A 14,499-nucleotide genomic window follows, 5' to 3' on the forward strand; every position below is an offset into this window, starting at 1 on the left:
TATTAAAAAAAAATATTTTTAGGCCAGGTGCGGGTGGCTCATGCCTCTAATCCCAGCACTTTGGAGGCTGAGGCAAGAGGATCACTTGTGCCCAGGAGTTCGAGACCAGCCTGGATAAAATAGTGAGACCCTATCTCTACAAACAAACAAAATAACCAGATGTGGTTCTGTGTGCCCATGTCTTGCTATGTTGCCCAGGCTAGGGTGCAGTGGTGCGATCACCACTCACTGCAGCCTCCACCTCCTGGGCTCAAGCGATCCTCCTGCCTCAGCCTCCCGAGTAGCTGGGACCACAACCACGTGCCACCAGTTTATCCAGCTGTGGCTTTAAAAAAAAAAAAAAAAAAAGGAGCCATTCCTTTTCCTTTCTGATTTGAAGTGCCATCCTTGTCACAAATTAAATTCACCTGGATTTTAAAAATACTGCATATTCCCAGACCCACCCAAGGACCAGAATCTCTGGGAATGGGACTCCAGCCTTATTTGGAATCCAGTGCCTTAGAGCCTCGCTACCCAGTCTGCCAAGGACCAGCAGCATCAGCGTAACCTGGGAGTGAGACAGAAGTTAAGTCTCAGTACCGACCCAGTTCTGCTGAATTCGAAACTGAGTGGAGCCCAGCCATATGTGCCTTCAGCAGACCTCTGGGTGAGTCCGTTGCTGGCTACCATTTGAGAATCCCCTATTGAGGACTGAGTATCCAATGGGGTGATCCCGCTGACAGGTCCACAGTGGCGATTACGACCATGGGGATGATGGATATGCCCCGACGGTTCTGATGGGAGCAGTGATGCAGGCACGGTGTGTAACTCACTTTCTCCAGCTCTGTTTTCCTGTCTGCTGTCAGGAGACTTGCTCATAGATTTGCCTGAAGATGACACACAGATGACGGGCTGGGAAGTCATAGCACTGTTCCACACACCAGAAAGGGCTGAGGGCTCCTGGCTTGGAGAGCACTGAGGGTGGGTCCCAGCAGGACCCTTCCCCCATAGCAGGCTCCGCTCCCCTCTCTCTTTCCAGGGCTGACCTTGGCAGAGGTCACCGTGACCCTGAGGCACTGGCTGTTCTGGAGGCCTTGGGGAAACAGGTGGGTTTCTTCGTTTTCAAGGTTCTGCTGAAGGGGTGGGGCTGCCGGGGGTGGGCGGTGCTTTCGGAAGCTGGCTCTGCTAATGATCCTATTCCCATTCTTCACTGCTGCCGGGATTCCCCTTACCGGCGCAGGGAGGCCCCAGCTGCTCAGATCTTCCGGAGTGAGCCCTCAGGATGCTGCAGTGACCCGGCCAGGGCCCTCCACGGGGAGGCCGATGAGTAGTGGAGTCGCACCGGCCCAGAGAGCCAGATGCCACCATGCTTGATGCCCGGAGGCTGCACGAGCCCAGAGGAGCGGCCTGATCAGCGCGGGAAGCCGAGAGGGCTTGCTGCTGCTGGGATGTAAGTCTCAGGTGGGACCTCCCTGTCGCCATCTGGAGTGGTAATCAGAGGCTCCGCCTTCCAGCCTCGGCCATCTGATTTCTCAGCATGGTTTCAACGTGGGTGGCCTGGGGCTGGGTTCCAGGCCCACCGCGGGGGGGCAACGCCCTCCCACACCAGGATCTCTCCCCTCTAGGGTGAGCCGGGGTACCAGGCTCCAGGATCGCACCATAGGTTCCCAGTAGATCAGCGTTTTCTCCTACCTGTTTGTCATAGATTCCCTGCGTGCTTGGTAAACTACAGACTCTCTGGCCCTTTCTACGAAGACCTGCTAGGGCCTTGGGGGTCGGACCTGAGAAATGGGCATAACAGGTGCTTCTGTAACCCCTCTCAGTGAAGTGGGAACCCCCAATTCCTGGGTACCAGGGAGCTTTAGACCAGTGGGAAAGGGCGGGACTCATGGGGGTCTGCGAGTGAGAAATGCCCTCGTAGACTTGATTACTCCCGCGGACGGCCTCCTCTGCCCCTCCCAGGGTGACTCACAGGAGGCTTTCTTGCTCACCCTGTCTGAGTTTCTTGGAAACAGAGCAGATTTTTTTTCTACCAACACTGGGGCCCCACCCTGGGTTGCAGGGATCACAACGAGGTTACAACATTTACTTTCTGAGGACACCTACAGGGGTGGTCGCCGTCATCTCCCGCCCCTGAGCCCTGCCATAGGAGGTTAAGGCCTGAGTGAGACGCAAGGCGGGACCAAAGCTCCCCCGGCTTGGGAGGAGGGCACTGGCCCGCCGTCTGTGGATCCTTCCAGAAACACGGGCGCTCCTGCAGGGGGAGGGGAGGCCTGGGGCAGAAACACTGGAAGAGTTTGCTAGAAAGTGTTTCCCTCTGGGGGTGGGGACGGCCAGGCGCTCCCCAGCACGTGCGCGCGGTACCTGGAGAAGGTCCTGCGGGGACGCCTTTCCTTCCTGCGGCGCCCCGAGCTTGCCTGGCCGCTCCCTCCCGCGGCAGCGCCTTTCCCACGGTTCTAGGGGAGCTGGGGCGGGGCGGGACGAGGGCAGCTGCGCTTGCAGGGTGGACGCGGCCTCCTGGGCGCCCCCCAGCCCCCAGCCCCCCGCCCCGGCTCCCGCCCCCGCGCCCCAGGCCTGGGACACGCGGCCAGCGGGGGGCGCCTGCGGCCGCTCCTCCTTCCCCGCCCGCGGTGAGTGCCGGGCCAGCCCGCGGCCACTGGGGCTGCCACTCGGGCGGCGGTGGAGCGGGAGCGCGCGGCAGGTGAGCGCGGGGCGCGGGGGAGCGCGGCGGGCGGGCCGGGGATGCGCCTGGGGTCGGGGGTGCCCGTGGCCGCTGCCCCTCTCCGCGCGGTCCCCACACAGGCGGGCGGGTGGCCCCTCTCCCGGCCCGCCCTTCCCCGGCCTCGCGGGTGCCCGGCGGTGGCGGCTCGTCCTCGGGTGGGTCGGAAATGCTCCGAGACCCCTCCCTCGGGCCACGACCTCCTCCCCTGGGCACGGCCAGGACACGCTTCCCAGACGCTGCCCCAGCTGGCACCCGCTTTCCGATGACAAGACTGAGACCCGAGGGAGGCCGCCCGGCCCCAGACCCCTATGGTGGAGCCCGGCTGGCTTAGGGCGCAGAAGGGGGCTGGCTCGGGGCGGCGGGGCCTATTGGAAGCAAACACTGCACAGGGTAGCAGCCTCTGTGGGCGCAGGACCGGGCTGTGGGTTTGCAGCGCTCCCACCGGAGCCAGCAGCGGGCAGGACCCCTCGGTGGCCAAAGGGGACCAGGGTCCATGGGAGAGTGAGCCAGGCCTAGCCCCTGCCTCGGACCCCAACCGGGAAACCCAGACGCCTTGCACATGAGGAAGTGACAATGGGAGCCGACTCTGGGTGGGGGAGAGAGGCTGGAGCCTTTCCATGGATTGGGGTTGTTCCCTTTCCTGGTTTATGTCTCAGGTCCCCTCCCTCAAAGGCCAGGAACTCCATTCTGAGTCCCAGAGCTGAAGCTGGAAATGACCGCGTGGGCACCGTGGACAGAAGTAGAGCCCTTAAAATGAGGAACAGGATACCCTGTGTGGTCGGCTGAAGCCCCCTCAGGCCTGGTCCAGAGCGATGCTCCAGAGATTGATTGAATGAATGAATGAATGAATGAATGAATGCATGACCAACAGGACTGTAGTGGACTCCGGGTGAGGCTACAGCTGTGGGGACTTAGGCAGGGGCTTTGGGCCCTGAGAGGAGGGGGTTCTCGGGTTCAGTGAATGCCTTCAAACGTGGGCAGGTGCCCTTGTAGAAGGGAGTTTGTGGGCTGTGGAGCTGGGGACAGGCTGTGGGGAGGGGTCAGACTCCAGGTCTATGGGGGGACCCCACAGGAGTGGCTGACTGGGCCTGGGGAGCAGAGGTGAGAACCCCCTTCCCCACTACATGGTGAGTTGGGTCCATATGCGAAGGCAAGATTTTTTTTTTTTTCTTGAAGCAGGGCCTTGCTCTGTCCTCCAGGCTGAAGTGTAATGGCACAATCATGGCTCACTGCAACCCCCACCTCCCAGGCTCAGGTGATCCTCCCATCTCAGCCTCCCAAGTGGCAGCTGGGATTACTGGTGTGCGCCACCATGCCTGGCTAATTTATTGAAAAAAAATTTTTTTTTTTTGGTAGACACATGGTCTCACTATGTTGTCCAGGCTAGTCTTGAACTCCTGGGCTCAAGTGATCCTCCTGCCTCAGCCTCCCAAAGTGCTGAGATTACAGGTGTGAGCCACTGTTCCCAGCCTTTCTTTCTTTCTTTCTTTTTTTTGACTCCTGATTTTATTATTCAGTTTCTTTTCCATCTGAAGCAGTCTTCTGTGGCTGGGAGCCTGGCCTCGCAGGACCAGGTCTTCTAAAGCTGCCTCCCCGCTGCTCATTCGGGATCCCCAGGTGCTGGGTCCTCTTCCCTCAGCAGCCACACAGGCCCTGAGTGCCCTTGGGCTTAAAAGAATGGGTAATTCTGGGCTTTTTACAGAGGAGAGCAGGGAAAGCTGAGGCTGCTGGGCCCTCCCAGGGAGCCCTCCAATTTCCGAGGCCCTTACAAAGCCACTGCATATCCCTTGTATCTTTAATCGTGTTAGGCAGGACCCGACCAGTCCCATTTGCAGATGAGAAAGCAGAGGTCCTCACAGGTCTAGTAGCAAGGAGCTGGGCTGTTCTCATGTGGTCTTGGTGGAGCTGGTTTGGGTCCTCATCAGTGAGCCTGAGCTCCACCCCCAAATGCAGAATCAAGTGGGCCTAGTGAGTGCCCCAGTGCGGGCAGCACACATTCCCTGCCCTTGCCCCGCCCACCTCTCCCTCTTTCCCTTCCTACCCCGTACCCAGAAGAGCCCTGGGGCTTTGCTCCTGACCATCACCTCTTGGAGCCCCCTTCTTGGTGGACACAAAGGAATGTTGCTGATGGAGACAGACCTATGTCCCCTCCTCCCCATCCCTGCTGAATCCAGCAAGGGGTGGCCTGTTGTCTGGGCAGGAGGCAGAGAGCTGAGTTAGGCATGGGCCCTGCCATGGCCAGTAGGGGAGACCGAGTGGATGCACTTTGACGCCAAGCACTCACACTGCAGGCAGGCCAGGCTGTGCTTTTGTGCATTGAAGGGTAAGCAGGGGCCGTTACTTTTTACAGATACCCTGCATAAAAATTTAGGGTATCTTTGGGGGAGTTTGCGGACAGATCATTTTCTTATTTAGTCATGCTTTCTGTGTTTTCAAAATTGTCGGCAATGAGGAAGAAAAGCAAAACTTTATTCCCTTTGTGTTTGCTCTGGTAAATTTTCAAGAGCAGTTCTGCTGCTTCTGAATCTTAGAATTGGGTTTGCAGATGAGGTCTGGAGGCTGATGCCAGTTTCTGAATTTGACAGGATATCACATGGTGAGGTTGCAGGATTTTGAGGTATTTCAGTACACAATAGCCTCACAGCCTAACAGAACGGCCTGGGACTCAGGTGGACGATGCCCTGTTGGTCAGTGGCAGAGCTTCATGTCACCTCTTCCGCTGTGTGTCTGCTGGGATCTGTGGCTCATGGCGGTTGGGAAGCTATCTGGGTCCTGCCTCCTCTTCCCAGATACTGCAGACTGTGTGTGGCCCCCTTGAGTGCTTTCTGCTCTCTGCCTAAGAACCTGCACCATTCCCACCTCCCAGGCCTTGCCCTTTGCTGTGCCTTCTTCCTATAACCCTTCCAACATGGTCCTATCGTGTCTCTTAGCAAATACTCAGGCTTTGGCCGGGCGCAGTGGCTCACACCTGTAATCCTAGCCCTTTAGGAGGCTGAGGCGGGCAGATCGCTTGAAGTCAGGAGTTTGAGACCAGCCTGGCCAACATGATGAAACCCCATCTCTACTAAAAATTCAAAAATTAGCCGGGCGTGATGGTGTGTGCCTGTAGTCCCAGCTACTTGGGAGGCTGAGGCATGAGAATGGCTCACTGCAGAGGTTGCAGTGAGCTGAGATAGCGCCACTGCACTCCAGCTTGCTCTGGGCGACAGAGCAAGACTCTGTCTGAAACAACAACAACAACAACAACAACAACAACAACAACAACAACAAAACCAAAGTACTCAGGCCCCTCTTAGACAGTTGACCTCATGGGTTCCCCCTGAGCCCTGCTCTGTGGGTTAGGGATGTGGCCTGCAGGCAATTATGACTTCAGGCTCTGCCTTTTGGACCTGGACATTGGGCCTGGACTGTACTGTAAGGGGAGAACATGGCAGGCACTGCTGGCCCCAGCCCTCTAAGGCTCTCGTTATCGCCCAGTTTGCCAGGAGGTGGGGAGACTCCTCTGCAGGTAAGCACATTCTTTCTCTGGAAATGGCTATGTGGGGCCCTGCTGGGCGGGGGTGGTGGGCATCTGGCCAGGGCCATTGCCAGGCGTGGGGAGTGGGCAGCCTGAGGCCCAGCCCATGTGTGCACAGAAGGGTGCTCCTTCAGTTAATGACCACCTGCTGAGTGAGGCGCCTTGAGCAGCTATTTGCAGAGGGAGCCCCTGTTCAGTTAACAACAAAGGTCTTTCTTTGGAAGCTCTTGGGCCTAGAGGACAAGAGCAGCACAAGCTCTAAAGACAGTCCCCTGGGCTTGAGTCCCAGCTCAATGTTTGGTAGCTGTGTGACTTTGGGCAAGTGCTTCAACCCCTCTGAGCCTTCAGTTTCTCACTTATAAAATGCGGACAGTAAGAGTGCTTATCTCAAAGGCCAAGGATTTAACCTCCAGGTTAAAGGACACTGAAGAGAGGTGACAACAAAATGAATTGGCCGGGCGGGGTGGCTCACGCCTGTAATTTCAGGCCGAGGCGGGCAGATCACTTGAGCTCAGGAGTTCGTGACCAGCCTGGCCAACATGTTGAAACCCCATCTCTCCTAAAAATACAAAAAATTAGCCGGGCATGGTGGCTTGTGCCTGTAGTCCCAGCTACTGGGGGACAAAGCAAGACTCTATCTGAAAACAAAACAAAACAAAACCTAAAATGCAGTATGTGGCCAGGTGCAGTGGCTCACATATTTAATCCTAGCACTTTGGGAGGTTGAGGCGGGTGGATCACTTGAGGTCAGGAGATTGAGACCAGCTCAGACAATGTGGTGAAACTCTGTCTCTATTTTTTAAAAATAAACAATTTTAAAACAAATAAAATTAAATTTTAAAAATGCAGTATGTGAGCATATGGTGGGAAAAAAGGTATAAAGCACATCATTGGGATGGTTGATAAAATTGGGTATGGGCTGTAGATTAAAGTATTATATCAACATTAAGTGATCTGATAACTGTTTATATGAGCCCTTGATCTTCGGAAATTTGCAAGGCTAAAGGGGCACAGTGTAAATGTATAGATATACAATAGAATGAGGCAAAATTGTACAAATAGGCAAATCTGGATTAAAAAGTATAGAATTCTTTGTACTTATCACTTTTCTGAAAGTTTTTTGAAAGTATTTCAAAATACAGCTTTAAAAAATGCCTCTCTTGCCAGGTGAGGTGGCTCACACCTGTAATCCCAGCACTTTGGGAGGCCAAGGCGGGAGGAACACTTTAGGCCAGGAGTTTGAGACTAGCTTGAGCAACATAGCAAGATTCTGTTTCTTCCCAAAAAAAAGAAAAAAAAAATTGCCAGGCGTGGTGGCACATGCCTGTGGTCCCAGCTACTCCAGAGGCTGAGGCAGGAGGATCACTTGAGCCCAGGACTTCAAGGCTGCAATGAGCTATGATCACTCTATTGCACTCTAGTTTGGGTGATAGAGCGAGACCCTGATTTAAAAAAGAAAGAAAGAAAAAGAAAAAAATGCTTGTCTTATGAGATTGTGGTATGATGAAATGACATTACTTCCTGGTACTTAAAACAGCCTCTGGCACTCATCGAACATTAGCTGTTATTGTTGCTGTCACTTTTTGTTATCTTTAGTATGGGCATCGTGTGTCCCATCTCCTGTTGCCATGATCCTGAGGGACAGGCCTTGTTTCTCCACTTTACAGATGACACAGTTGAAGCCCAGAGAGGTGAAGTGGCTTGCTCAGGACACCGCAGAGTCCAGGGCCGTGGGAGGAGGACTGCAGAAGTGCTTAAAGTTTATTTTGAATTAATCATCAACATTTGAAAACCACAAGATTTTTACATAAAGCCCAGATTTCTAGTTTCTTTTGCCAACTTAGAAGGCCTGTACCTCTGGCCACGTTGCTGCATGGCAGCTACTGGTGGAAGCTCAGCAGGGTGGCGCCTCACCCAGAGCTCGGGCCTCTAGTGTGCCCCAGTCCCCACCTAGCCAGCCAGCCTTGCCTGTCATTGTCCCCGCCTGGCCTCCGGGGGCTCCAAGTTCACTGTCCTAGGAAGTGATCGCAGGGTGCTGGGCCACAAAGCTTGGGTTCTTGCCTTCCCCGACCTGCTCCCCCACACAGAGGGCATAGCATTGCACTGCTTTGATTCAGCCAGTATTTGAGCACCTGGTGTGTGTGGGCAATGGCTGGGGGCTTCAGGCGAGGAGGAAGAGGAGCTGAAGCTTTGGGGCTCCAGCCTGCTCTCCTGTCACAGTCCCAGGCCCCTGTCCATCCCTCCTGCAGCCTCAACTGTGTGCTTGGCCCTGAAGAAGGGGTGCAGGGTGGCTCGCTGACCACGCCTTGAGGACGGTGCAGGAGGAGCCCCCGGGCTGCTGTTTTTTTTCCTGGTTGGGTGTATGTAGGTAGGCAGTCCTTTCTCTGTGCCGAGCCCCCAGTTCTTCCTCTGTGAGATGGGGCTAGACCACCTTCCTGGAGGGTGGGTGGAAGCGGGAGGAATGGGACTTGTCAGTGTTGAGCAGGGCTGAGCTCTGCACACATGGCTGACATGATGGTTTCATTCCAGTGCTTGGCTTCTAATGCCTCTGGTCCCCCGCCAGCCTGGCTTCGGGGCCAGCAGGAATGGGTTGAGCAAAGGCTGGCAATAGGCATGACCCAGGGTGTGGGGTGGAGGCAGCCACTGGGCAGGCATTGATTGTGTGCCTGGGTAGGCATTGATTGTGTGCCTGGGTAGGCATTGTTTGTGTGCCTGGGTAGGCATTGATTGTGTGCCTGGGTAGGCATTGTTTGTGTGCCTTCGTAGCTGTGCCTTAAGGTCATCATCTCACAGAGGAGGGGACAGGCTCAGTGAAGATGGCAGGAGCTCACCTTGGTGAGTTTGGTGTTCAACAGATGGGGAAACTGAGGCTTAGAGAGGTGAAGTGACCCTCAGAGGTCCCCTGACCAAGCAATAGCAATGCTGGGACTAGAAGCCAGAGTTTCTGACTCCTGGGCTAAGGCTCTGGGCTCCATTCCCAGGAGGAGGAAAAAGCTCATTTCTTATTTTTAAATGGTTTTCATTTTTTAAAGTATAGAAACAATTCACATTTAGGTAATGAAAAATCAGAAAATATAAGTAATAAGGTGGGGAAAAAACTTATTAATAGAATCGGAACTTGAAGTAACCCATTAACATATTGGTGTATATTCTTCCAGACTTCTTTTCTTTTTTCAACATATTACAAGAAAAAAGGTTGAGCATTACAACTTTCCTTATTGTCCTCTAAGGGGAGTTCTGTCTGCCCCAGGCTTTGGGTGTGGAGTTGGGGGTCAGGGAGGTTAAAGTGTTACAGACATCAGCAGCCCAGCCTTTGACACAGGAGGTTTACTGTGTGATTTTCTCTGTCCCCTGTTGCAGACATTTCGGTTGTTTCCAGCATTTTCGCAGTTAGAGAGCTGCACTAAACAGCCTGTAGCTAAGTCCTTGCATGTAGTGGGACTGTTTCTTTAGGGTAAATTAAAACGAGTCCATTTCTTTTTCTTTTCTTTTCTTTCTTTCTTTTCTTTTTTTTTTTTTTTCTGAGATGGAGTCTTGCTCTGTCGTCCCGGCTGGAGTGCTGTGGCACAATGTCGGCTCACTGCAGCCTCCGCCTCCTGGGTTCAAATGATTCTCCTGTCTCAGCCTCCTGAGTAGCTGGGATTTACAGACGTGTGCCACCATGCCCAACTAATTTTTGTGTTTTTAGTAGAGACATGGTTTCACCATGTTGCCCAGGCTGGTCTCAAACTCCTGGCCTCAAGTGATCCACCCCTGCCTTGGCCTCCCAAAATGCTGGAATTATAGGTGTGAGCCACCGCACCCAGCCAAAAATGGGTCCATTTCTTACCTTTGTGGTGCCCTCAGGCTGGACCCAGGTTTGTGGTGGGACCACGTCTGGGAGTGTGGAGGTCTGTGGCACTGAGCGCTTTCCACTGCCCACTCTTTTGTGGTCAGAGGATGAGACAGGGAGGGGCTCGGGGGGAGGGCTTTGCCAGGAGTGTGTTCTAATGACGCCGCCCAGGCTGGCACTGGAAGCCTTTAAGCTCCTGTGGTGAGGTGGGTTGAGGTGGGGGTGGAGGCGGCGGCGTCTGCTGCTACATGCTGGTGGGGACTGGAGGCCAGAGCCTGGAGCCTCCTTTGCTTCCAGCAGGAGGGGACCTCAGGAAGAACTTGTGTGTGTCTCTTTGTCCTTGTCTGTCTCTAACTGCCTTTCTCTGTGTGTCTGTTTATCTGTCTGTCTCTGTCTCTCTCTGTCTGTCTCTCTCTGTCTGTCTCTCTCCAGTCAGGAGCAGGGTTGAGGCTGGATCTGTGTTTCTGACCCTGAGATCTCAGGGGAGTTACTTTCCCTCTCAAGACCACAGGATCCTCATCTGTAGGAAGGGGCTAAAAACGACTCCTTCGCTGTGTGAGACACGGAGGAGATGGCAGATCCCAGAGTGCTTTCAGTGACAAGGTTTTGACATTTCATTATGAACAAGCCAACAGACACAGCAGCAGACAGGGCAGCGCACCGGCACGCCACCCCATGCACCCCTGCCTCTGCTTCCGCAGGCTCCAGCCCATGGCCTCTGGGAGCTGCCTCTCCTCCCACACACAGCCCCCTCCAGGCACCCTGTCACTTCATCTGTGAGAATGGTAGTCTACGTTACTAAAAGATAAGATGCTTAGAAAACACACAATCACCAAAGAACTGTTAGAACTAATAAACTAACACAGTGAAGTTGTGAAGTCAACACACAAAAATCAGTCATGTTTCTGTAGGTTAGCTAACTATCTGAAAAAGAAATCAAGAAGATAATCCCATTCACAATACCCACGCAAAAAAATACTTAGGAATAAATTCAACCAAGAAGATGAAAGAGCTGTATGCTGAAATCTATAAAACAATGAACCAAGAAATGGAATAAGATACAAATAGATGGGATTTTATCCATGTTCATGGATTGGAAGAATTAATATCGTGCAAATGTCCATACTACCCAAAGCTATTCAATGCAGCCTTTGTCAACATTCCAGTGACTTCTCACAGAAAAAGAAAAAACAGGGAACACACCTTTGGTTTATACCAAAAGCTGTGTCTCCCTGCCCCCCGCCCCCACCCCCCACCAAAACAAAAGAAAAAACAATTCTAAAATTCAGGTGAAACCACAAAAGACCCCAAATAGCTAAAGTGATCTTGAGCAAGAAGATCAAAGCTGAAGGCATCACACTACCTAATTTCAAAATATATTATGAGCTACAGTAATTAAAATAGAATTGTACTGGCGTAAAAATAGACACATTGGGCTAGGCATGGTGGCTCATGCCCATAATTCTAGCATTTTGGGAGGCCGAGGTGGGAGGATTGCTTGAGGCCAGAAGTTTGAAGCTAGCCTGGGCGACATAGCAAGACATTGTCTCTACAAAAAAAAAAAATTAAAGATTTGCTGAATGTGGTTGCAGGAGCCTGCCGTCCCAGCTACTTGGGAGGCTGAGGTGGGAGGATTGCATGAGCCTAGGAGCTTGAGGCTGCAGTGAGCTATGATTGTGCCACCGTACATCAGCCTAGGTGACAGAGTGAGCCAATTAAAAAATATATATATATTTATAATTTATTTTTTATAGAAATAGGGCCATCCAAAGTGCTGGGATTACAGGCATGAGCTACCATGCCTGGCCCATAAGACCCTGTTTCTGAAAAAAAAAAAAAAAAAAAAAAAAAAAAAGACGTATCAACCAATGGAACAGGATAGAGAGCTCAGAAATGAAGCCATGAATATATTTACAGCCCAATGATTTGTTTGTTTGTTTGTTGTTTAGTGTCTCACTCTGTCACCTAGCCTGGAGTGCAGTGGTGGGATCTTGGCTCACTGCAAACTCCGCCTCCCATGCTCAAGCCATGCCCCTACTTCAGCCTCCTGAGTCACTGGGACAACAGGTGCATGCCACCTTTGGCTAATTTTTGTATTTTTTGTAGAGATGGGGTTTCAACATGCTGCCCAGGCTGGTCTCGAACTCCTGAGCTCAAGGGCTCTGCCTGCCTCGGCCTCCCAAAATGCTAGGATCACAGGCATGGGCCACCGTGCCTGTCCAGTCCATTGATTTTTTTGACAAAGATGCCAAGGACACACTATGGGAAAAGGATAGCCTCTTCAATAAATGGTGTTGAGAAGACTGGGTTTTCACATGCAGGAGGATGAAATTAGATCCTTACATATAAAAAACAACTCAAAATGGACTGAAGACTTAAACATAAGACCTGAAACTATAGAACTACTAGAAGAAAACATAGGGAAAAAGCTATGTGATACTGGTCTGGGCAATTATTATTATTATTATTTTTGACTCCAAAATCTCATGCAACAAAAGCAAAAATAGACAAATGGGATGGTGTCGAACTTAAAAGCCTCTGCATGGCAAAGAAAACAGGTAACAGAAGAGACAACCTATAGACTGGGAGAAAATATTTGCAAGCCAAACATCTGATAAGAAGTTAATATCCAAAATAGATAAGGAACTCAATAACAGCAACAACAACAACAAACCCATTTAAAAAATGGGCAAAGGACCTGAATAGACATTTTTCAAAAGAACCCATACAAATGACCAACAGGTATACTGAAAAATGTTCAATATTACTAATCATTAGGGAAATGCAAATTAAAACCACAGTGAGGTATCACCTCACACCTGTTAGAATGGCTATTATTAAAAAGACAAGAGGAGCCAGGCGTGGTGGCTCACGCCTGTAATTCCAGCACTTCGGGAGGCTAAGGCAGGAGGATTGCTTGAGCCTGGGAGTTTGAGACCAGCCTGGGCAACATAGGGAGAACCCATCTCTACAAAAAATAAAAAAACAAGCCAGGTGTGGCAGCGTGCACCTGTAGTTCTATCTAGTCAGGAGGCTGAGGTGGGAGGACCACTTGAGCCCAGAATTCAGAGGCTGCAGTGAGCTATGATCACATCACTGCACTCCAGCTTGGGCAAGACCCTGTCCCAAAAAAAAAGAAAAAAAAAAGAGGTGTTGGAGATAATGTGGAGAAAAGGAAACCCTTGAGCACTCTTGGTGGGAATGCAAATTAGCACAGCCATTATGGAAAATAGTAGGAACTTCCCTTCCTTCCACTTGTGGGTACATATCCAAAGGATTTGAAAGCAGCATGTCAAAGAGATATCTGCACTCCCATAATCATTGCAGCATTATTCCTAATAGCCAAGATCTAGAAACAAGTGTCCATTAATGGATGAAGAAAATGTGACATATATACACAATGAGATATTATTTAGCCTTAAGAAAGAAGGAACAACATGGGTGAACCTAATGGACATTACACTAAGTAAAATAAGCTAGGCACAGAAGGACAAATACTGCACGATCTCACTTATGTGTGGAATCTAAGAAATCAAGGCTGTGTGCGGTGGCTCACGCCTGTCATCTCAGGGCTTTGGGAGGCTGAGGTGGGAGAATTGCTTGAGGCTAGGAGTTCAAAACGCATGAGCAACAAAGCACCCCACCTGTACAAAACAAAACAAATGCAAAAGACCACCACCAACAAAAAAATCCAATTGAACTCAGAAGCAGCAAGTGGAAGGGTGGTTACCAGAGGCTGTGTGTAGGTAAGGGGGCAGGGGTAGGATGGGGAGAGATAGGGAGAGGTCAGTCAAAGGATACAAAGTTTCAGTTAGGAGGAATGAGTTTTTTGAGACCTATTGCACAGCGTGGTGACTATAGTTGATGTATATTTCAAAATTACTAAGAGGGTAATTTCAAATGTTTTCACCACAAACAGTGCTAAATACTTGAGGTGATATGTTAATTAGCTTCATTTCATCATTCTACATTGTATATATGTAACGTCACTTTGTATCCCATAAATATATACAATTATAACTGATCAATTTACAATAAAATAAAAACAAACACTTTACCACACATATTGCTAAACATTAGCAAGAGTTCTGTAAGATCGTAACTATCCATTCGGTGTTCAAACTTCCAATTGTTTTGTAAATGTCAAATATATATATATATTTATTTATATTTTATATATTAGATTTATCTTTTGTTTTGTTTTGTTTTTGAGACAGGGTGTCTGTTGCCCAGGCTAGAGTGCAGTGATGTGATTTCGGTCCACTGCAACCTCCACTTCCCAGGCTCAGGTGAACCCCCCACCTCAGCCTCCCTAATAGCTGGGACCACAGGCATGCACCAACACACCAGGCTAATTTTTTTGTATTTTTTGTAGAGATGGGATTTCACCACGTTGCCCAGGCTGGTCTTGAACTTCTGGACTCAAGTGATATGCTTGCCTCGGCCTCC

At 51.1% G+C, this 14,499-nt stretch overlaps 1 protein-coding gene across 5 annotated transcripts in view; it reads left to right on the plus strand.

Annotated features, from left to right (window-relative positions):
• Positions 1-1,158: 1,158 nt before the first annotated feature.
• The window catches only part of ADCY7 (adenylate cyclase 7), a 73,583-nt gene continuing 60,242 nt past the window's right edge, over positions 1,159-14,499 (plus strand). The window contains exon 1 of one of the 5 annotated variants that reach the window (XM_009250709.4): positions 1,159-1,429. The gene's annotated coding sequence lies outside the window, so the exon portion shown is untranslated. Of the gene's footprint in view, positions 1,430-2,530; positions 2,681-5,994; positions 6,210-14,499 lie in introns of those variants that run through there. The other 4 variants (XM_054533895.2, XM_009250705.4, XM_009250708.4 and 1 more) reach the window with 4 other exon arrangements.

This window comes from Pongo abelii, chromosome 18 (genome assembly GCF_028885655.2).
Source record: "Pongo abelii isolate AG06213 chromosome 18, NHGRI_mPonAbe1-v2.0_pri, whole genome shotgun sequence".
Taxonomy (NCBI): domain Eukaryota; kingdom Metazoa; phylum Chordata; class Mammalia; order Primates; family Hominidae; genus Pongo; species Pongo abelii.